The sequence below is a fragment of the Mauremys reevesii genome, linkage group 12 (assembly GCF_016161935.1).
Source record: "Mauremys reevesii isolate NIE-2019 linkage group 12, ASM1616193v1, whole genome shotgun sequence".
Lineage (NCBI taxonomy): Eukaryota > Metazoa > Chordata > Testudines > Geoemydidae > Mauremys > Mauremys reevesii.
The window spans coordinates 27,009,517-27,030,728 of NC_052634.1; the positions used below are offsets into that span (position 1 = coordinate 27,009,517).

General features: G+C 52.7%; 3 non-coding genes across 3 annotated transcripts; 1 reads left to right on the plus strand and 2 right to left on the minus strand.

The window, feature by feature from the left end:
* Positions 1–360: 360 nt before the first annotated feature.
* Positions 361–454, plus strand: TRNAI-UAU. Its single transcript has 2 exons — positions 361–398; positions 419–454. It is a non-coding gene; the product is annotated as a tRNA-Ile (tRNA).
* A 14,567-nt stretch (positions 455–15,021) lies between these two features.
* TRNAR-UCU lies at positions 15,022–15,094 on the minus strand. The gene has a single exon. It is a non-coding gene; the product is annotated as a tRNA-Arg (tRNA).
* Positions 15,095–19,511: 4,417 nt separating this feature from the next.
* TRNAS-AGA lies at positions 19,512–19,593 on the minus strand. The gene has a single exon. It is a non-coding gene; the product is annotated as a tRNA-Ser (tRNA).
* Positions 19,594–21,212: the final 1,619 nt, after the last annotated feature.

The following is a 21,212-nucleotide window of genomic DNA, read 5'->3' on the forward strand; positions in this document are numbered from 1 at the left end:
TGCACTTCACACAGCTCTCCCTGATTTCAGCTGTTAGTGAGGGAGCCTCACTGCTAGCGCAGACTGGGCAGTTTCTTGCATGAGAGACACTGTCCCAAAGCAGGACTAATGCTTAGAGCTGGTTATCAGTGATTTCAGATCTGTTGGTCTGCAGCAAGACTCTCCATTGAGTCTTAACCAGCTCTGTTATTACACAGGGAAGAACAAATGAGTCAAATGGGGCCTGGAACCCTTAAGAAGAATCCACCCCACCGAGTACCAACACTTGTCGCTATCTGCTCTCAGCCCCACTGAGAATGTTTTGGGGTCACTCCTTGGCTGTATCAACCTAGGGAACTGGGAGAATTATACTGAATAGGTGCTTCAGTGGTGCAATTGGTTAGCGCACAGTACTTATAGGGCAGTGCTGAGAGGAGCTATGCTGAGGTTGTGAGTTCAAGCCTCACCTGGAGCACTGGTTTTCATTAACGAAGTGGTGTCACCCCCTCATTTGGCCTGTAGTCCAGCCCTGGGGACACTGAGGAGGGGCAGAGTCAAAAAGGCCCCCTTCACTTATTACCTCCTCTCTAGAGCGCAGGTGAGAATCTACAATCCTTTCTCCCCTCCAGCCCCTGGGCCAGGATCCCTCAAGCAGAGCCTGGAGTCCTGCCCCTGGCGTCTGTACTATTGACAAAGACAAAACTCTCAAATCCCGCCTGGTGCGGGGAGCCAGGTTTGCTCTTCAAATTCTGTCCTTGGTACATTTCCAGGCCTGGGAATGTCCCACAACAACATTTTATGGGAAGCTGCCTGCAGAACAGTTACACTGCACAGAGCTCCTGTGGAGGAGGGGTGGGAATAGTAACTATTTGAGGATCGTTTGGGAAATGAGCCTTTGCTGACAAGGTTTGTCTCTGTTCATATTTCACCTTCAGGGGTCATGTTGAGGGATCTTTAGTGTATTTTTGTGAGGTTAATAACTATCTCCTCAACTTTATTTACTCAACTTAAAAATTGGTGTCACTTGATTTTTGCATCTCCCTGTGAAAATACAACTGACGTGTGGCTTTCTACAGGGGGTCATGATGTTATAGTTGGGGAATTCAGTCTCTGTACTTCTGGGGGGAGTGTTGCTTTTTTACAGCTGCCTCACTGCCAGGCACACCGGGCTGTTAGCTGCACCCACAGTCCTTGCCAGGGGCCCCTGCTGAACCCTGGGGGCTGCACTGCTGTGCTGGGGTGACTCTGCAGGTGGAGAAGCTGCTGTGGAGCAATGTAGAGCAGGTGCAGGAAGGAGACGGGGTCACTTTTCACATTCTGAACTGCACAATTTTCCAAATTTGGGACTAGATTCATAGACTTAAGGTCAGAAGGGACCATTATGATCATCTAGTCTGACCTCCTGCACAATGCAGGCCACAGAATCTCACCCATCCACTCCTGTAAGAAATCCCTAACCTATGTCTGAGTTATTGAAGTCCTCAAATCGTGGCTTAAAGACCTCAAGGTGCAGGGAATCCTCCAGCAAGTGACCCGTGCCCCATGCTGCAGAGGAAGTCGAATGTCCGAGAACAATTCTAGGGGACGGTGAACGCAGAGCAGTGACACTGGAGATGCCCAGACCTCCAGTGGGGGCAGCATGGAAATTAATAATGGGAAGATCATTTGCAAAATTGGTCGTCACTGACAAGATTTGTCTCTGTTCCTATTTCACGCTGTGGTGCTAGTTAGAGGAATCAATACAGATTTTTTACTATATTGATTAAACACTTAATTTTTTTTAACCAAGCCAAAAACTTAGTGTCACTTATTTTTTCTCTCTCCTAGCAAGAATGAATTGAATTTTGTGACTTTCTGGAAAGTGCAGTGAGATTAATTGTGGGGAATTCAGTCTCTGTGGTTGTGAGCTGATGTTTTCCTCTCACAGGTCAGTGCCTGCATTGAAATACCAAGAGGGATCTAAGGGCTGGTGTACGCTGGGCACTGAACTGGCAAAGCGACGTCTCTCAGGGTGTGACACCCCCCCAAACCCATCTAGTTAAGGTGACCTAAGCCCTGGTTAGATAGTGCTAAAGAAAAGGAAGAATTGTTCTGTCCATGTAGCTATTACAGGGATGGGAAAACTCCTCCAGTCACTGTTTACTCCAAACTGCTATAGCGGTGCCACTGCAGTGTTTTAAGTGTAGACAGAGTGAAACTAGATCTGGCTCCAGTTTGCACTGTGGATGCTCAGGTACTAAGACTACAATAATAACAACAGTGCAGCACTTGCATAGTTGGCAGGATTTGAACCTGCGCAGGGACACCCCAATGGATTTCTAGTCCATCACCTTAACCCCTCCGCCACAACTACTTAAGCTATACTTATTTCACTACATGATGATTCTGTTCTCACTGAATTGTCACTTCAAATTGTTTGCTCAGACCAGCTTCCCCAGCACACTCATGGCTGCATTAGTGTAAGTGTGTCCTTGGCTGAACAGCGAGAATTCCTGCCCATTTCCCTTCCAGTTGGAGCAGGATGGGAGAGTGTTTGTGTGAACGACATTGCTGTAGATTGTTGTTCATTCCCCACTCTGACAATTCAGACAGTCCCTTTCCTAGTCAAATCTCCAGCACATCGTTCCAATAGCAGGGGGCAGGATTTCTCTGGGGCACTGAGGGCTGGTGCGTGAATTCAGTCTTGCATTTCACCCTTGATGTTTCATGGACTAACAGCAGCAGCAGAAAGAAAGAGCCGAGCCAATATCTCCCTGGCAGGGATGCAGGTGCCACGTCCCCTCAGTCTGACCGTCTCCATTGCAGGAGAGAAGGGTTCACTGGAATCGAATGCCCTGGCTCAGACCAGAGACACAGGGAGGTTTTGCTGTTCATGGATCTGTGTAAAGGAAATTTTGTCTCTGTGTGAAACTGAGGTCGGAAATGAAACGTCCACATGGTGGCCCAATGCTCTAGGAAATGTGGGTGAAGGACTCAGGCTGAGAAATGATTTAACAGGGGTTTGTATTTATTGCCCCGATTAAAATCTATGGCTAAAGGCAGCCACTGTTGTTAGTACTTGTACCTGTGTTGGGACACCTCAGTGGGTGTCAAGTCCATTGCCTTCACCAGGGGCAGTCGATTATTTTATCAAGATACAAATTTCTTGGTCAAGGCCTAGACTCCAGAGAAAACAATACACTGCTGATAAGAAGAAGTACATCAAAAGATTTTGCAGCCACCATGGGCATAACTATGATGTGTCGTGTTTCACTCTTTATACCTGGCGCCACCTCCTTTCCCTTTAGCCTTGAAGTTGACCAAGGGCAAAGCTGAACATCTCCTCAGATACCAGGGAGTGTTTATGTCCATTCCTGCGAGCTACACCGGGGTTTGATGTTGCTGCTTTCAGTCCTCTGGCTCTGGCAGGATAAGGAACAATTCAGGCTGTCACTGAACTGAAGGAGGAAGATCAGTTTGTGACAGGGAGAGGGACACCTCCTCTTAAAGGTGTTTGTCTGGCTGGCAGTCCTGGTCCCCAGGTCTTGCCCGTGGGGCTCCAGCAGTTTTGGGACCAGGTCACTCCCTTGGCCCCACCTGCTGCCCCCAGGCGCTCCCCCCCAGGGGCCCCGTCAGTGCAGCGGAGCTGAGCAGCATCTGCCTGCTCGCTCCAGTGGCTGCCAGCCCCTCCCCATGGCAGGGCAGGGTGGGGCTGGGCCTCCGCGCACTGCCCCTGCCTGATCACCCCTGTGGCCAATGGGACCCCCAGCCCGCCCTGCCTTGGAGCCCCAGGTAAGCGCCACACTCCTGACCCCCTTCCTGAGCCTGCACCCCCATCCCCAAACTCTCTCCCAGAGCCTGCATCCCCTCCCTCCACACCCCCCAGCTCCCAAACTCCCTCCCACAGCCTGCAGCCTCTCCCTGTGCACCCCCCCGTTCCCAAAATCTGTTCCAGGGCCTGCACCCCTCCCCTTCCCACACCCCTCCCGCCTACCCCAATCTTCCTCCCCCTTCCCGCCACCCCACCCCAACTACAGTTACCCCATACAACTTCCCAAGCCCAGAGCCAGCAGCAGCATCCAAACTCCATACCCGAACCAGCACCCCACACCCCCACCCCCACCCAAACTCCCTCCCAGACCCTGCACCCCAATCCCCAGCCCCAGCCCAGGGCCTGCACCCTAGACCTCCTCCCCCCACCCAAACTCCCTCCCAGAGCCTTAGGCAGGTGAGGGGCAGAGTTTTGGGGGCAGGTTCTGGGCAGTATGAGTGACATTATTGGCCCACTGGGAGAACTGGAGGACTGGCCCTGGCCCTGGCCCTAAGGTAAATTGAGGTTGAGACCCTGCTTTAAGGGATTGGAGCAATGCTGGAGAGACTGACGGGCAGGGAGCTGGGGAGCTGCGAGTGCTCCAAGGAGAGTTGTTGTTGTGCTCTGGTGACACAGAGCGGGGGTGGGGAGTTTGTAAGCTGTGGTGTTTGTATAGCGAGAAAGTTTACTAACCCCCAGGTTAAAAACTGTCCCTGCTCTGGGCTATACATGGCGCTCTGTTGAGAGTAGAGTTCAGTGGGTGAATGTTTCCCTGCAGAGTAATGGGTTCCTAATTCCAATCCAAGTGATCCCTTTTAAAAACTTTTTCGAATCAAAATCGATTTCCAGACCCATCTCCAGTATGTTCAGGAGTTCGCTGAATGGGGGCAGGGGGCTTGAAATGAATTTAAACACTCAGCATTTTCCTGTGCAAATGAATAAAGACCTAGCAGAGCTGTCCAGCAGCTGAAATCAGTTCCAGTCCTCGGCGTCTCTAAGAGGGACACTCGGTAGCTGAGGCACGTGGGACACCTCTGTGGTGAGGACAGGTGAAAAAATGCTGGATTCAATGAAAGCTGAGACCATAGGAGGGGAAGGTAAACGGCTGCACCACACAGGGTCATAACACTCAGACACGGGGCTTCACTGTCACTACCCCTGTGTTTTCCATCATTTCTATCCTAAGGAACACACCATCCCCCACACACTGTCACACACAACCTTCTCCCCTTGAGCTCCATCCCACCCCTCCCCCCCACACACGCCATGGGACACAGCCTCTCGGTGACTCCCCAGATGGGGGCTTGTCTCTGCAACTCCCCAACAGGGGAGCAGAGAGCCGAAAGGGCCACAGGAGACCAATGGAGCTAGGCAGGGATAGAAAAGACTTCCCCTGCATTCTCTTCTCAAGAGTCCTGTTAATCTCCCCCATGGGACGTTCCAGCACCGGGTGGGCTCAAAGCACCAACCTTCCCCTCAGCAACGGAAGGGGGAACCAGCTCTATCACATGGAATGAGGCTCCCCACCTCTGCTGCTGCCATCCTGCAGCCTTTAATATGGATTTGTTTTAGCTAATGCAAACCCCCCCACACACACACACACACTCCGCTAATCCATCCATGGAACATGGAGACAAACTCCTGAAAACAGGGTCCAGTGGTGCAATGGGTTAGTGCCCAGTACTTACAGAGCAGTGCTGAGTGGAGTCATGCTGAGCTTGTGAGTTCAAACCTCACCTACAGCACTAGTTTCCTTTAAGCAAATGGCTTCTGCCAATCATTTTGCCTGCAGAAAATACAAGTGCAGCTCAGAAGACACCGAGGTCCCCTTGTTTTACAGAGAGCAGGGCAGATTCCACAGATCTACCAAGCTCTGCTCTCCACCAGCCGCCTGTGTCAGGAGGGGTCGAGCAGAGCCCAGAGCACTTCCCCCGACTCCCCCTCAGTCTTTGCTCCCCAAACCACCTGTGTGCTCACTCTCTTCGCTGTGAGACTCAAACCCTGCCTGGCTTTCTGTATGTTGGGGTTTTTTGTTGTCTGTCGTGTTGATGTGCATGTGGGTCCTGTGTGATTTTTGTGGATGCCTTGCATAGTTTTGTGTGTGTGTGTGTGTGTGTGTGTGTGTGTGTGTGTGTCTTTTGCATGCAGATTGTTTTTTGCTAAGTATTCTTTTGGTATGTGGTTTTTGTGCTTTCCTGTTGTGGGCTTTTGCTGTATATTTTGGTGTGGATTTCTTCTATGTTTTGTGTGGCTTTCCCTTGTGTGTATATGGCTCTGTGTGCTGTGTGGGTTTGGTTTTTGTTTATGTCTGTGTGGGCCTGTGCAGTCTGTGATGTTCTCTTTCTCTCTATTTGTCTCTCTGTTTGTATCTTCATGTGTAAATTCACTGGAACTTTTCAACATTTCCACAGCTTTGCCAATTTTCACCAGGAATTTTACTCATTAACAAATTCTCACTTGTTCCCTACCAGTTGGTGACCATTGCCCCAGGGGCCTGTCAGTCTCAGGGTCCTGATTTCCCATTGACCCTTCCCCCTTCTATTGGAACTGGGAACTAGCCAACCAAAAAAACCCCACTCACTTTTAGTAAAGGGCCAACAATCCCTTACACAAGCTGGGCCTGTGAGGGAGGGAGAGCTCAGTGGTTTGACTATTGGCCAGCTAAACCCAGGTGTGTGAGCTCAGTCCTTGAGAGGGCCATTTAGGGATCTGGGGTAAAAATCTGTCTGTGGATTGGCCCTGCTCTGAGCAGGGGGTTGGACTAGATACCTCCTGAGGTCCCTTCCAACCCTGGTATTCTATGATAGGGTCACCAATGTTCAGAGAAACTAGCACAAGCTGGGCCCATGGTGTAATGGTTGGCATGCTGGAATCTGAGTTCACATCTCAGTGGGACATTATGGTAAATCCCTGGAGATCCAAGCGCTTTCCTATCTCCAGCTGTATAAGAATGAGTTGTTTACCTTGTGCTGAGTGACTCATATCCACTGGAGCCAGGTCTCTGGTTGGAATGGGGTCTAGAAGTGGCTATGGTTTGACTGGGTGTTTGGGATTTCTGATGCCCACAAGTTTGGCCCTTGTGCTTTCTACCACACTTTTCCTCTTGCCCACGTGGCAGTTGAAGAAAGGAGTGTCAGGGCCAGGTTTCATAGTCAGGGAAAGGCAGGAGGGAGGCAGAGTCCCAGGCTGGAGCCCAGCACCTCTCCTCCTCTGGGCACCTAGGACAGAGGCGGCTGGTGCTGACAGCTCCAAGGGAAGCTTAAAAGCCACAGAGCAAGCAAGGGCAGGGCAAGAGGAGGGCAGGACCATGCCTATGTGTGGCCAGCAAACAGCCACAGAGACACCCAGCCAGGCTGCTCCCTGCTCCCTGGCATGCCGAACACACACTGAAAACCACCCACAGCCAGCTGCTGATGCTTTGTGGCCAACATCAGAAGATGGTAGGAAAGCAGGGCCAGCCCCCCTGGTGGGGCCTCTAACCGTTCCCACTCCAGGTGCTCACTTTGGCCGTGGGGCAGGAGATTTTACCCCAAGAGGCTTTTCCCCAGCTGGCGAGAAGCAGAGAAACACCCAGGCTCCGAAGACGCTATGTAGCAAGTACCCACCAGCACAGGGACAGGCGCACACTTCGAAGAGGGAAACTGCTCCACACACTAGCCCGGGCAGCTGCCCATTTTCTTTGGCAAGTCAGGAAGGGCAAAGGCGAGACTGGAAGCACCTGGGGCTCATGCCCCAGCCTTTGTGACACCCGACCCCCAACTCCTTCCCGGGGCTCTAGCTGAAGCCAGAGCATTGGCCTGAGCGGCCAAGAAGAGGTTCCAGCCCTGAAGGGAGCAGGACTTTCAGCACAAAGGTAAAACTGCACCAACACAACCACGAAGGGACTTGAACCCTCAATTGCCTGATCCAAAGTCAGACAACTTATCCGTTAGGCCATGTGGTCACAGGAACAAAACCTTTCCAAGTACTTATTTGGAAAAGGCAGACACTGTGTTTCTCAGGTCCTCTACTCAATGGGGCCGAGACTCTCTGGGCACAAGAAGTCGAGTTCCCAGCGAGATGTGAGACAATTCTCTGGAGCCAGGTACAGGACTTTGGCAGGGAGGCTCAGGCATGAGGGATTGGGGTGCAGCGGACAGACCAGCTATCTAGGTGCTTAGATTTGGTTTCACTGAGGAGAAGGAGGAATCCTGCTGACAGGCAGTGGCTGTGGAGAAAAAGTGGGATCTCCAGGCTGCTCAGGTCTCCTTATTCCAGCTCCTCATCTGGCTGAGCTGCTCCACCGGCCTGGACAAGTCCTCTGCATGCACAGCAAATAGCCCAAGAGCCATTTCTGCCCAAACCTGTGCTGGGGGGTGAGCTTCTGTCTTCCCTGTCCCATCTGCCCTAGAACAGATCTCTAGATTGAGAGAGACAGTCAAAAACCATTAAGGCTAAGGTTATATAAAGGGGGTCACAGAAACTGTGACTTTCAGGGATCTCAGTGACATTTTCTGCCTCAGCCCTGGGGCAGCAAGACTGGAGCTGTCGGCCGGTGGGGGCCTCACAGCTATCAGGCACCAGTGGCGGAAGGCTCCCACAGGCCCATGCCACCACGGATGGACCTCACAGCTCCCAGCTACTGTGAGCAGCGGGAGGCCCCCAGAGCTCCCAGCTGTTGTGGGTGGATCCCAGAGCTCCCAGCCACCACATGTGACAGGGGGACCCTGGAGCTCCCAGTGGGGTGACTGGGTTATAAAGTCCGGTCAGCAATGCTGCGGGCTCAGGCAGGCTGGTCCCTACGTGTCCTAGGGCACCGCACTGCGCCCTGGAAGTGGCCAGTAGGTCTCCCCTGCTGCACCGCTGACCAGGAGCCGCCCGAGGTAAGTCTGCACCCCAACCCCCTGACCCAGCCCTGAACCCCCCCAAACCCAGAGCCCCCTCTGGCACCCCCGAGCCCTCACCAGCGTCCTCCCACACCTGGAACCCATCATCCCTGCCCCCCCCCCAGAGCCACCACCCCGTCCGGGACCCCGACCCTGCCTCAACCCACAGCCCCCTCCTGCACTCTGAATCCCTCAGCCCCACCCTGCAGCCTGGAGCCCCCTCCTCCACCCCAAACCCCTCATCTCCCCACAGCTCCCACAGGCAGACCCTGGAGATCCCAGCAGCCATGGGTGGCCGGGGAGCCCCCCCAGCCCCACCCCACTGCCTATGGACCCTGCAGCTCCTACGAGCGGACCCCAGAGCTCCCAGCCGCTGCGGATGGACCCAGGATTTACTAACAGGCCGTGATGGCGGGAGGACCCCCCAGCCCCACCTCCTTGCTCACAGACCCTGCAGCGCCACAGCCCGGGAGCTCCCGGCCGCCCAGGCAGGAGGGGAGCTCCCGGCCGCCCCAGGCAGGAGAGGAGCCCCGGCGCTCAGACACCGCAGGCGGAGCCGGAGCTCCCAGTCACCGGGGTGGGGGTGAGGAGGAGCCGCAGCCCGGGAGCTCCCGGCCGCCCGGGCAGGAGGGCAGGAGAGGAGCCCCGGCGCTCAGACACCGCAGGCAGAGCCCGGAGCTCCCAGTCACCGGGGTGAGGAGGAGCCGCAGCCCCGGCCAGTGCAGGTGGCCCCGCAGCTCCCAGCCGCCGCGGGCGGGCGGACGCCAGAGCCCCCCGCTGCCATCGGGACCCCGCGGCCGCCCCGGGCAGGACCCGTCACCCCGCGACCGGCAGGAAACAGCCGCGCGCGGAAGCGCCTCGCGCCCTGTGACCCCCCCCGGCGCTGCGGCTTCGCGCCAGGCGGGAGGCGGCGCCGCGGCTGCGGTCTCGGTCCCTCCGCCCGGCAGCGGGACCCGCCCCGCGCGGCCTCGCGCCGCTTCTCGCGGGCGGCGCTGAGCTCTGAGCGCACAAGGCCCTGGCGGCTCCGCCCCACATCGCTGTCAGACAACGTCACCAATGGGAGATGAGCCCGTCAGAAACGTCAGTAGGCGAGGGCCCAATGGGAGACCAGCTTTCGGAGACCGCCCCACACGCGGGCCAATGGGAGACCAGCTTTCAGAGACCTGCACTGCGCGAGGGCCAATGGGAGATCAGCTGTCAAAAAACACTAGGCAGGCCGGCACCAGCCAACCAGGAACCGCCCCTCATCTCAAGGACCCAGACAGCCCCGCCCCCGCACCTGTCCTATGCCCCACAGCAGCAACCAGCACCGGGTGGCTCGTGTCACTCGCCCCAGCAACCCCCAAAGCAGAGTCTCAATTCCCCTCCCCCACCACAGCTCTGCATTAGGTAACGAGAACCCCACCCAAAAAAGGGGGAAACATTTTCTGCTTTTCACAACCACCAACTCCCCCCCCCCCCCCAGCCCCTCCCCATGTCTGGCCACACGCTCCCAGCTCAGGGTGACCACACACCCCGTCGGGGCAGGCTCTGCTCAGCCCAGCTCCCCACAGCCTGCACTAAACATGTGGGGCCCAACCCCAAAACTTACTCCTATTTTACCCCAATGGCCCCAAACTGCCGCTTTTAATATATGCAAATAAGGTGCTGCCACACTCAGGCCACGCCCCAGCTCTCCAGTGGAGCCACCCGGCAGAGAACCAGGTGATATTTAAATTAGCCAGGACGTCGCTCAGTCATTGCCCTCTGCTCCCAGCAGGTGGCGCCGGAGAGCTCCGAGCTCGCTCCCTTCCCTTTCTCGCGTCGGCTTCAGCCCCCGGGTTACAAACGCACCAACCGGGGAGCAGGAGTGCGGGGCTGCTCCAGGGTGACCAGATGTCCCGTTTTTAAAGGGACAGGCCGGTTTGGCTGGACTTTTTCTCATATAGGAGCCTATTACCCCCCACCCCCGTCCCGTTTTCCACAATTGCTTTAAGGTCACCCTATGGGGCTGCTCTGCGGGGACGGACTTGCACACTTGGGATGTTAGTGCAAAAAACTCCCCCTGAGCTGAGTAAAGGGCAGAGACCTGCCCTTAGCCTGCCCTGAGTGGGGGTCACCCAAACCGACCCTCACTCGCCAGCAGGTGTCACCTGCTGCCTGGGGAAAAGGCAACAGGCCCCCCACTCCCCAGCTCTGCGTGGGCGGAGAGCCAATGAGAACTTCTATTAAAAGGGAAAGAGAATCAAGCCTGAGTTTGGGAAAACCCCACAACCACATTCAAATCTACGCTCATCAGCAACCCCCCACCCCAGAGTACACTGGGCAGTGCTGTGCCTCAGTTTCTCGCCTTGCAGTGTGACAGGCCAATCTAATGTTCCTTTAACAGACCCCTCCGCTCTCCTTCCCCCAACCCCCACTCCTCTTGGGCAGCAAAGCCCCAGGGGTGGGGGAGGGAAGGGAAGGCATCAAGAGAAACCTCAGCTTCTGCTGCCGACACTCCCTCAACTGGCTCTCGGTTTGCCCTGTTCACTCTGCGTCGCTGCCGCTCCACGGCATTGTCCTTCACCCTGCTGCTGAGAGCTCCTGTGTCGCCACTTCCCCTGCTGCCACCTGCCTGTCTCCTGCAGCCTCTGCGCGGCCATGTAGTGGGGGAACCTCGCTACAAGTGCAGCCTGGGCAGCCTCTGTCATTGCAACACCATGGGCAGGGCGTGAACCGCCAGCTGGGGGAGACTAACGCCCTGCCCCGCCCCTTCCACCTGAGGCCCCACCCCTTCTGCAAACACCCCTGTGCCCAGCGTACACCAGCCCTTAGATCCCTCTTGGTATTTCAATGCAGGCACTGACCTGTGAGAGGAAAACATCAGCTCGCAAACACAGAGACTGAATTCCCCACATTTAATCTCACTGCACTTTCCAGAAAGTCAAAACATTCATTTAGTTCTTGCTAGGACAGAGAAAAAAATAAGTGACACTAAGTTTTTGGCTTAGTTAAATAAAATTAAGTGTTTAATTAACATAGTAAAAATATGTCCTGATTCCACTAAATAACACCATAACATGAAATAAGAAGACACAAATCTTGTCAGTGACGACTAATTTCACAAATGATGTTCCCATTATTAATTTCCACGCCGCCCCCGTTGGAGGTCTGGGCACCTCCAGTGTCACTGCTCTGCGTTCACTTTCCCCTTAGAATTGTTCTCGGACATTCCCAAATTTGGAAAATTGTGCAGTTCAGAATGTGAATAGTGACCCCGGCTCCTTCCTGCACCTGCTCTACATTGCTCCACAGCAGCTTCTCCCCCTGCAGAGTCATCCCAGCACTGCAGTGCAGCCACCGAGGGCTTTGCAAAAATTAATAATACAGAGTTTGGAGGAAAGTAAACATTTGGGAGTTGTGGAAATAGCAAAAGGCAACAGTTGTGGTGTTACAAGAAGGCAGTTTTTGGTTTAATAATAAAACCCAGTTATATAAATGTAACTGTATGTGCAGCTCTGTGCACTCCTGTTGGATGGAAGCTTAGTAATTAAATTATACAAGAGAGTCAGGTAAAGTTTTGTCCCGAGAAGCCTTCACAGCCATTCTGAGGGGAAATGGGCCCTTTGCCCACAGAAATGGTCTATAGGGGACGGCTGCAGGCAGCAGGCGGAGAGATAATCTGATCAAAATGATTTGACTCCTGGGTAATGTTAGCAAAATCACTAAAGGAATGTCCGGGGTTTCTATTGGCACTTAACGTGCCTGCCCCTGGCTGTCTCTGGTTGTACAAGATGGATGTGTAATCGGGGTACAGTTGTGTAAAAAAAAATATTGCATTGCAAGGGATGTTAGACAAAACAAACTGTTGTGTGTAATTGTGTAAGGTTTTAAAAACCTAAAGTGAGACTTATGTTTTGTAACATAATGTTATGAAGGTTAAACTATGGAAGGAATGTGCATTTTCCCAGGACGTGTGCAGTGTATATTGGAGAAGGGGTAAAAGAAATGCAAACAAAACATGGTACTTAATTCAAACCCTATTAGGGCTCCAAAGGGAGCCACAATAGGTTGTGGTTTCTTTTTCAGATCTGTGTGTTTTGAAGCAGAAGATGAAAGTGGAAAGTAATCAGAACTCCGGTGGAAGTTGTTTGTGTCCCTTTTAAGACAGTCTCTGAGCTGCTGATGGCTTTGGATCCAAAAGCCAAGCCCGAAAGCCGGGGTGAATGCAAATGACCTAGCTGATGGGGGAAGGAGAGAACTGCCCATCAGTGGCTGCACAAAGGAGCTGCAAATAATAAATACATCTGGTCAGCAAACAAGCTACTGGAAGACTCAGATTGTGGCCCTCCAGGAAAGGGAGGTGAAAAAACAAGTCAAGCCTGAAAATAAGGGGGACAGGTTAACCCTAAGGAGTGTGTGGGTGTATGTACAGTGCTAAAGCTAAATCTAAAGCTGTCTCTCAGCTATTACCTGAGGATAAACTTAAAGCTTGGTGCAGCAGAGAAACTATTGCAAACTGGGTCTGTTGTACAAGAGGGGAAACTGAGGCACACCACCTCATGAATTTCATAAATGACCAGTGAGTGGGGTAATTCACTATCTAACTATAGAACAAAATAAGGACAGCCTGGAGGTAATTCTTCTGTTTTTCCTGCAATTAGCAAGGAAATTTGTAAAAGGAAGTGGTATTATTATTATTAAGCACTAATCTGTCCCCACTGGGGTGTGTGTGAAATTGTTTCTTTTGTTTTTCAGACACTCTACAAGCAAGCTGGTGCCAGCAAAAGACTAACCCAGAATACCATGAATCTATGTTTTGTGTTGTTTGTCTGTGGTGTTTGTCTTGTTGTTAGCATTGTTGTGTTTCAATGAACAGAAAACCTCATGACATGGATGGGGATGGCTTCAAAGGCTGACCTGGGGAAGATGTGTGTGGACATTCAAAATGCTCGACTAGGAGGCCAGCACCTGTGTAATAGCTACCGTGGTATCTGGAAGTGAATCGGCAGCTGAGGTGGGCCCCACAAGCCCTATGGGAATAATGAGAAGGGATTTGCTCGCTGGGAATCAATGGAGGGTGTGTAAAATGGTGTAAATCCAGAGAAGATGTTTGAATGTGCCCCTCCTGATGGCCGTGGAGGAGCACACCCAATGGCCCATGGCAAGGGGTGGACAATTGGGTGTACTGTGTATGAGGTGTTTTGCTGGAAATGTACATATTACTGGGGGCACAATTACACCAGCCCCTAACCAAATTCCACACTACACGCTGCTCTCTGGGCTTTGGCACACAGATAGATCTGTGAATCTTACTGCTGTGAATAATCGAACCAGCGCATACAGCCTGATTCCACACCATGTGGTTAAGTTGGTTTGGACAATAACCCATTTCTCTGTGGACATTCAATGGACTTATGCTATGGACAAAAGCACGAAAACCTGCAGCGGCAGCGTATTGCAACTGCCAGCAACTGGACATGTTAAGGGCTTGACCCCGTCGAAGGAGGAGAGGAGGTGTTTCGGTGGTGGCCAGGATGTTGGACCATGCGGCTAGTGCTCAGGTCTCTCGGTGTTGCTGTGGATTGTTACAGTGGCTGGTGTATTGCTAAGTATACTTGTGATACGTTGCCTATGAAAATAACCTAGAAGTAATGGAGTAAGCCCCTCCCCCCTGTACTAGACAACCTGGACCCAACCTTCCCAGGCCCACTATAGTGGGAAGTCTGGAACACTAATTGGAACAGGTGTGGCAGGCCTGTACGAGAGAAGGTGCAGGGCACTGCACTACGCACAGGGACAAATGGAATATCAACACCTTCCACCTTGATGCCTGGCCCTATCAGGAAATGTGTCACCATATGTCCTATGCTTTGCTAAGGGGGAGAATGGGAACAGGGACACAGGCAAGGCTCTGTGGTGTCAGGGCTGGGATGGGGACACTGAGGAAGGAAACTGGAATCGTTGCTTGCTGGAAATTCAACCCAATAAACATCTAATTGTTTGCACCTTCGGACTCTGGGTATTGCTGCTCTGTGTGTACGCAAGACAGACCCAGTAATTGGAGGGTGAAGGGATAAACCCTCTAACACTAACTTACATCTAACACCCATTTGAACCCCTTCTTTTCACACCATTGCTCATTCTCAGGGGCTGCTTTGTCTCCAGACAGATCCATTCTCTTTCAGAGCAGCCTTCCTCTTTCCCTCTGTTTCACTCACTGAGGTGTCAGAGTAAACACCCCCCTTCCTAGTCTCAGACAAGCACTAGTATTAACTGTTTGCTACTGATGGGTTTAGAAAGCATTTGTCAAGATGCCATTTCTGGGGGATTTTTCCCAAGATCCAGTATTTTGTGTTCAAACATCTCCCAGCTTCCTTGGTGAAAATAAGGCCAAGGTTTCCTTGCAATGTAGAGGGAATTTTTCACCCCAGATGGGACTTGAACCCACAATCTCTGACTTAGAAAGCCATTGCCTTGTCCATTAGGCCACTGGGGCCCTGTGAAAGAAGGGAAATTCCATCTCCTAAATGCATATTTCTCATATTAACTTGGAAGCCAAATACCCTCTTTCTGCACCTTACAGAAATGTCTGAATCCCCTGGCAGCGAGGCTACTGGGCAGGTCACTTACAGAGCTGAGCACCACCTTTCTGCCAGCCATCTTTAGAGAAGAAGGCTCTTTCCCCTGACAGCCACACAGCGCTGCCTAGCATCCCGAGAGCCTCCCTCGTGTTCTCCCGCAGCAGCCGCCTGCCGGTGTGGGTGGGAAAAGGGGACCAGGAAGCAGTGCGGCCTCATTACGGGACAGGAGGCCCTCACCACACCCAGGCCTGCCTCTTGCCTTCAGCCCAGGCAGCCAGAGGTGCTGGGGAGCTCCCTGGCAGGCCGCCGCCTCAGCCAGGAAATAAGAAAAAGGGGATGAATGAAGAAGTCAGGAAATAACAAGGAAATGAAGAGGTTTGTGGAACGGGTTTCTGCCCGATTTACCATCTTCTCAGCTACCGCTCAAAGTTAAAGACCTAAAGTCGACCTATCGGCATAAGTACAGATGGTTGGATGGGAATTAAAAGGAGCTGCTGTCACAAGTGTTAGGTGCCTGCAAGCAGCGTGCAGACCGTTTAAAACCGCTGCAATTAGAGGCTCAGATGAAACTTTTGACCTAAATCAGAAACGACAATAGGACGACCAGCAGAACGCCACTCTAGGTTCATGGCAGAGTAATGGAGGCTGTTAGAGGCAAAAAGTCATTCCTCAATAGTTGGAAATCAGATCCTAGTGAGGATAATAGGAAGGTGCACAAACTCTGGCCTGTTAAGTGTCAAAGTGTAACAAGTCAGGCCAAGAAAGAATCTGAGAAGCAACATGCTAAAGACACAAAAGCTGAGCATAAATCCGGTCAGTGCAACTCCTGGCCTGTCCCTGCAGAAAGGTGAACCCCCTCTGTGGCTGGAGTGAGCTCCTCTAAGCCGACCTCACTACAGACCTGTGCCAGGTAGTGCTCATTGTAAAAATGTTTCCTCTGACGGTTGGGAAAACAGGACCAGCGGTGCTCAGGCCGGCTGACACAATTAAAATCCCCCCCAACAACAAACATCATGCAGCCCAGAGGAAGGGAGCCTTTGATCTTCCCTCTCATGCCTTAACTGGGGACCATACACACTAATATAGCAGTAACCAGTGCCACAGAGCACAAAGCCCACCAGCAATGCCCTCCCTGGTCTAAGCTCCACCACCTTCTGTACTTGCACCATGAATGTGAAGAACAAAACTCCAGCCCCATCATTCTTCCCTGTCCAGGAGGCCTTTCCTCCAATCAACCTCTGCCTATTGAGCTACCCTAGAGTTGTTAATGTGCATTTCCTGAACACCCACCATGGCCAAGTCCAGCTGCTCCAAGGCACTGAACAGCAAGCACCTCCTCCTGGGCCCCCAAATCCCTGCCACCTTCCACATGGCCACTTTCACAGATGCCCCTGCCCTGGTAGTGCCCTTGCTCAACTGCGCAGAGGAGTTTTCATCCCCAATGCCTGCCTGTCACTGCCCAGCAGCCCTCTGGCACCATTCCTGAGGGCCACCATGTTCGGAAAGACAGCTCTCATCTCTCAGGGCCCCATGAGAATACAGTATTGCAACTTTTTTAATGGAAAGGGCCCCCAAAATTGCTTTGCCCTAGGCCAGCTCTGCTCACCTTGGGTGCAGGCACCGCTGGGCTTCCAGAGAACAAGCTGCCGGAGGCTGGGGTTAAACCAGGGACCTTTAGATCTTCAGTCTAACACTCTCCCAACTGAGCTACTTTGGCAGCTGCTTAAAAGTGTTTTGGCCCGTTGCTTCTCTGCTCGGGATGTTTTTGCAGCAGTTGAAAAGCAGGTAGGAAAGCAGGGCCAGCCCCCGAGTGGGGCCTCTGACTGTTCCCACTCAAGGGGATCCTTTTGGCAGTGGGGCAGGAGATATTTCCCACAAGAGGCTCCTACGCTGCCTCATCCCCCAAGACCCCTCCTCCCGCTCACTGCTCTCCGTCCCCTCCCCACCCTCACTCGCCCTTATGGTCATTAGAAAGTGGCAAGGCAGAGCCCTCCCATTTTTAAAAGCCCTGGGGTGTTGTTCCCCCCTGTTCAGGCTCCCCTGGGGGGCCTGCACTTCACACAGCTCTCCCTGATTTCAGCTGTTAGTGAGGGAGCCTCACTGCTAGCGCAGACTGGGCAGTTTCTTGCATGAGAGACACTGTCCCAAAGCAGGACTAATGCTTCGAGCTGGTTATCAGTGATTTCAGATCTGTTGGGCTGCAGCAAGACTCTCCATTGAGTCTTAACCAGCTCCGTTATTACACAGGGAAGAACAAAAGGGTGAAATGGGGCCTGGGACCCTTAAGAAGAATCCACCCCACCAAGTAAAACACTTGTCGCTACCTGCTCCCAGCCCCACTGAGAATGTTTTGGGGGGTCACACCTTGGCTTTATCAGCCTAGGGGGGTTTCAGAAAATACTATCCAACAGGTGCTCCAGTGGTACAATTGGTTAGTGCACAGTACTTATAGGGCAGTGCTGAGAGAAGCTATGCTGAGGTTGTGAGTTCAAATCTCACCTAAAGCACTGGTTTTCATTAACCACATGGCATCACCCCCTCATTTGGCCCTGTGGAATGTAGAATTCCAGCCCTGGGAGGAGGGGAGGAGTGGGAAATGCCCCCTTCAATTATTACCTCCTCTCCAGAGGGCAGGTGAGAATCTACAATCCTTTCTCCTCCCTCAGCCCTGTGCCAGGATCCTCAAGCAGAGCCTGGAGTCCTGCCCTGGCGTCTGTACTATTGACAAAGACTAAGTGACAAAGACAAAACACTCAAATCCCGCCTGGTGCGGGGAGCCAGGTTTGCTCTTCAAATTCTGTCATTGGTACATTTCCAGGCCTGGGAATGTCCCCCAACAGCATTTAATGGGAAGCTGCCTGCAGAACAGTTACACTGCACAGAGCTCCTGTGGAGGAGGGTGGGAATTAGTAACATTTTGAGGATCATTTGGGAAATGAGCCTTTGCTGACAAGGTTTGTCTCTGTTCATATTTCACCTTCAGGTGTTATGTTGAGGGATCTTTAGTATATTTTTGTGAGGTTAATAACTATCTCCTCAACTTTATTTACTCAACTTGAAAATTGGTGTCACTTGATTTTTGCATCTCCCTGTGAAAATACAACTGACACGTGTGGCTTTCTACACAGGGTCATGATGTTAAAGTTGGGGAATTCAGTCTCTACTTCTGGCCGGGGGGGTGTTGCTTTTTTACAGCTGCCTCACGCCAGGCACACCGGGCTGTTAGCTGCACCCACGGTCCTTGCCAGGGGCCCCTGCTGAACCCTGGGCAGCTGCACTGCAGTGCTGGGGTGACTGCAGGTGGAGAAGCTGCTGTGGAGCAATGTAGAGCAGGTGCAGGAAGGAGACGGGGTCACTATTCACATTCTGAGCTGCACAATTTTCCAAATTTGGGAATAGATTCATCGATTCATAGACTTAAGGTCAGAAGGGACCATTATGATCATCTAGTCTGACCTCCTGCGCAACGCAGGCCACAGAATCTCACCCACCCACTCCTGTAACAAACCCCTAACCTATGTCTGAGTTATCGAAGTCCTCAAATCGTGGTTTAAAGACTTCAACGTGCAGGGAATCCTCCAGCAAGTGACCCGAGCCCCACGCTGCAGAGAAAGGCGAATGTCCGATAACAATTCTAAGGGGAAGGTGAATGCAGAGCTATGACATTGGAGATGCCCAGACCTCCAATGGGGCAGCATGGAAATTAATAATGGGAAGATCACTTGCAAAATTAGTCATCACTGACAAGCTTTGTCTCTGTTCCTATTTCACGCTGTGGTGTTAGTTAGAGGAATCAGGACAGAGTTTTACTATATTAATTAAACACTTAATTTTATTTAACCAAGACAAAAACTTAGTGTCACTTATTTTTTCTCTGTCCTAGCAAGAATGAATTGAATTTTGTGACTTTCTGGAAAGTGCAGCGAGATTAAATGTGGGGAATTCAGCCTCTGTGTTTGTGAGCTGATGTTTTCCTCTCACAGGTCAGTGCCTGCATTGAAATACCAAAAGGGATCTAAGGGCTGGTGTACGCTGGGCACTTCACTGGCAGAGCGACGTCTCTCAGGGTATGAAACCCCCCGTCCACCCATATAGTTACAGTGACCTAAGCCCTGGTTAGATAGTGCTAAAGAAAAGGAAGAATTGTTCTGTCAATGCCGCTATTACAGGGATGGGAAAACCTCTCCACTGACTGTATACTCAGGAGTGCTATAGCAGGTGCCACAGCAGCATTTTAAGTGTAGACAGAGTGAAACTAGATTTAGCTCCAGTTTGCACTGTGAATGCTCAGGCACTAAAACTAGAGTAATCATAACAACAGTGCAGTGCTTGCGTAGTTGGCAGGATTTGAACCTGCGCGGGGCAACCCCAATGGATTTCTAGTCCATCGCCTTAACCACTCGGCCACAACTACTTGATGGATAGTTGTTTTACTACACGATAATTCAGTTCTCACTGAATTGCCTCTTCAAATTGTTTGCTCCGACCAGCTTTCCCAGCACATTCATGGCTGTGCATCAGTGTAAGTGTGTCCTTGGGTGAACAGCGAGAATTCCTGCCCATTTCCCTTCTGGCTGGAGCAGGATGAGAGTGTGTTTGTGTTAATGACATTGCTGTAGATTGTTGTTCATTCCCCACTCTGACAACTCAGCCAGTCCCTTTCCTAGTCAAATCTCCAGCACATCATTCCAATATCAGGTGGCAGGATTTCTCTGGGGCACTGAAATTTTTCAGGGGGCTGTTGCATGAACTGAGCCTTGCATTCCACCCTTGATGTTTCATGGACTAACAACAGCAGCAGAAAGAAAGAGCCGAGCCAATATCTCCCTGGCAGGGATGCAGGGGCCACGTCCCCTCTGTCTGACCATCGCCATTGCAGGAGAGAAGGGTTCACTGGAATTGAATGCCCTGGCTCAGACCAGAGACACAGGGAAGTTTTGCTGTTCACGGATCTGTGCAAAGGAAATTGTGTCTTTGTGTGAAATTGAGGCAGGAAATGAAACACCCAATGCCCTAAGGAATGTGGGTGAAGGACTCGGGCTGAGCAATGATTTAACAGGGGGTTGTTTCAATTTATTGGCCTGATTACAACTATGGCCAAAAGCCCCCTGTAGCAGGGGCTGCGGGACAGGACAGGCAGTTCTGCGCGGAGTGTTCAGAGCTGCCCCATATCTGCCCTTTCTCTGCACCGCCCCTGCTCCCAGAATGCACCAGGCCCTGGACTGAACTCTTCCCCTGCTGGCCGAGCTGGTTTTGTTTGCTGTGACCCTGTTGGCTTGGCAGGGGGGGAAGTGACACTCCCACCCCAGAGCCAACGCCCCCCTGTCACCCAGCCCCCTGACCCCCAGCAGTGCAGGTCAGCCAGGAGCTGGGCCCTGCCAGGCACTCAGGGGCGTCTCCCCTGCAGCTGGGGGCTCTCCCCAGCGTGGTCTGTGAGAGCTCGCGCACTAACGGGGCAGCGGCAGCAGCCGCGTGGTGGATTGGGCTGGTGACCCGGGTCCATCTCCTGGGGTCGGCTGGGTTCATGCTCAGGCGACTGGCCCCAGCCACAGGCCGAGCCCCACGGCCACGCTGCTGCTGTTACCGCACTAGCCCCTCACGCCCCCATTCCCTCACTGAAGCCAGGAGAAGGTTTGCAGGGAGGAGGTGGGGGGGGGTTGACCCCAATATCCCAGAGCTGATTCTCCTCACAAAGGGGTGTGTGGATGTGGTGGGTGCCGTGTGCAACGCCCTGTGCCCATGAGGAGGGGACCGGAGCTCTGCCAGCAGGAAGATTTATCCTGCAGGAGCCCTGCCTCCCTCCCCCAGGGGTTCCCCTGGAGCAGAGAAGCTTTGCATCCTCGCTGGAGACTAGAGACGCCCGAGCAGCACGAGCTGCCTGGCAGAGGTTCTGGATCAGGGCCTCACGGGCACATTGGGTTCATTCCCTCAGGGCTGCCCTGCCCAGTGCCAGGGCTGCTCTCACTCCCCAGCACAGAGGGGGCTGCAGGCTCTTTGCCAAGCTGGGTCCCAGCTCAAGGCAGATTTAACACT